Consider the following 2591-nt stretch of genomic DNA (forward strand, 5'->3'; position numbering starts at 1 on the left):
TACATAAGATATAGATTATTATTATTATTTTAAACGTGTCGAAAATTAGTGTAAACCACTTTGGCCTCAAAGTTCAGATGAGTTAAACTGCCCGAATGGAAAGCCTTGGTTTCTTATCATAATAGGCACATACGTTTTTCCAAATAATTATATGTATAAATTATAGGTCACGTTTTCCCAAATGCTGATACAGTAGAGGCCTACATATATAATGGGCAAGCAGTAATTAATGCTCAAATATATGAACGAATGATATGATCGTATCGAACATTGTCTTTCATAGAGAATCTACAACTACACCCCATTCATCATCATATACAGTAGCAAATATATATATCTGTCTCTTATACACATCTATAATAACTTATAATAATATATAATATATATATATATATATATATATAAGCAAATACGAAAAAGAAACGATTGCCTACGTTGACATAGACATAAAATTTATTCAAAACGAGTATTTTGGACACGCCTCACGTGTCCTTCCTCAGCGTTACACGTATGACTGAAAAATACAGTGCAATTCCAATAAAAACTGTAAAAAATTAAGCAAGATAAATCCTAAGATAATTAGGCATGCAATTAATAACTGAGAAGTGATTAAATAATAAACTGTCGGCAACATACCATTGCAAAATTCCAGTCGAGATATAACTAAAGCATGGACAGTAGCACCTTCACTGATTAAACTATCTTTCATTACTGATGTTGCGGAGGCAGTGCCTCACAGCTTTAAATACAGTATTAAATATGTTTCTCCAGAACACTTTGCGGAAAAAGATGTGCATATTGAGTATCAGGTGGTATTGTATGTCTTGGTATCTTACCAAGTGGTTTTATGTGTATCAAGAAGAGGACAGATCCCAAGTTAGAACCGTGTGGAATACTCCACGAATGACGGAATTAAAGAATTGAATTTACTTGTACTGATTACAAGATAGCATGACACATAAGAGCGAAGCCATGCCAAGAGAAAATGCAAGACACAACAGTTCCAGACAGCCAACAAATAAGAATGTAGGAAAAAATGGCCCCGGTAATTATGGCCCCGATAAAAATGGTCCAAAATGACAAGTAGCCCCAATGAAAAAAATCATTAATAGTAATACAAAATACAGTTACACAACAGGTGTAAATAACGTACTGAGAGATTATCGGAAAGCAATGGCCGTGAATAACATTTTTTGATATGTAGACATAAAAGTTTTAAAAACGTTATTCTACTAATAAAGTAGATGAATGACATACATACAGTATTTCAATTACTAAAATGTGCAACTCATAGATAACCACAAAATTCACTTTTTTAGTATCAAATGAAATAACTTTGAATTGTGTGTTTGAATCACAAGTTCATGTATGGGAAAAGGGAGAGGCTTACTTTCTCACAAACTTAGCAATAAATGTTCTGCTTAGAGTTTTACCCCAAAGAAGTATTTGTTAATCAAATATTTATTTAAGCAAATTAATTTGCATACTTGGTTTTTACTCCCTGCCAACTAAATCCAAGTGCCTACTACTGGCTCAGAAACCAGTGGCTATAATTGTTTTCTTTAAAAAAAACTCTCTTTTTCTTTTAAAATAATAATAATAATAATAATTTGATGTTCATATCAACCCATTTTTGCGGGGTTTAGCAAAACCCGGATTGAATTTCTGATTGTGATTCCGTGGCCACAAATACATTATTTTAGTATTAATAAATACATGATTTATGTTGATTTATTGATTAAATTGTTGCTATTTTTAACATTAAAATGGAAAAAAAAATTAAAAATGTTAATTATGGCTTATTTTTGTTTTCTTTGAATATGTAATTCCTGCAAAAAGTAAAATATAAATGGCAATTTATTTGATGTTAGATTCTTTTTAAAAACTAAATTATTTCAGTTTTTAAAAAATTCATATAATGATTTTTTTTAAATCAGTTTTAATACAGATCATAAGCTACACTGATACAGTGGCCTTTATCACAAAATGTCATTTAGCCCTTGAGAAAAGCAAATTCGGTGCCATGTCCCTTACGATACAGCATACGGTACGACATATCGGTAAATTCGACAAGATCGCCTAGTTTTCCTGCCTGAATTCCAAGCACAATTTCTTACGAATGACAGTTGCTTCTGTGGTTCTGGCGGACATGGAAAGTTCAGACCTTGAGACATATCATCATTTTAGTATTTTGTCTTTTAATTTACGGTATACGGTACATTACACACACTTTCATTTCATTTATTAGCCCCAACAGATTACAAAAAGAACACACCAACTAAAGACAGACAAAGGGGAGGCTGGCTTTCCAAAAAGAGATTCAAATCTCTGTCGAGTGGGTCGCCAGATTTACAGAAACAATACAAATATCAAAACAGTAAAAATAGACAAACACAAACACACACACACAGACGCGTCTGTTGGAAAGGCGAGGGTTAGAAGAAATGTAGTAAACAATGTACAGACTATAGAGCTTAGTTAGTTGTTATCTTTAATCAATGTCTAGAACTTTATTTTGTTGTAAGGTACAAACAACTATATTACATGTACCATGAAGTAAAATAAACCAAAAATATTCTAGAGTGCAAAAT

At 31.9% G+C, this 2591-nt stretch overlaps 1 protein-coding gene across 1 annotated transcript in view; it reads right to left on the reverse strand.

The window, feature by feature from the left end:
* Window positions 1–2591, reverse strand: part of LOC117106558 — a 51389-nt gene that overhangs the window by 29713 nt on the left and 19085 nt on the right. The window lies entirely within an intron of this gene.

Source organism: Anneissia japonica, unplaced genomic scaffold (genome assembly GCF_011630105.1).
Source record: "Anneissia japonica isolate Jap-2015-1 unplaced genomic scaffold, ASM1163010v1 scaffold11144_len554210_cov170, whole genome shotgun sequence".
Classification (NCBI taxonomy): Eukaryota; Metazoa; Echinodermata; class Crinoidea; order Comatulida; family Comatulidae; genus Anneissia; species Anneissia japonica.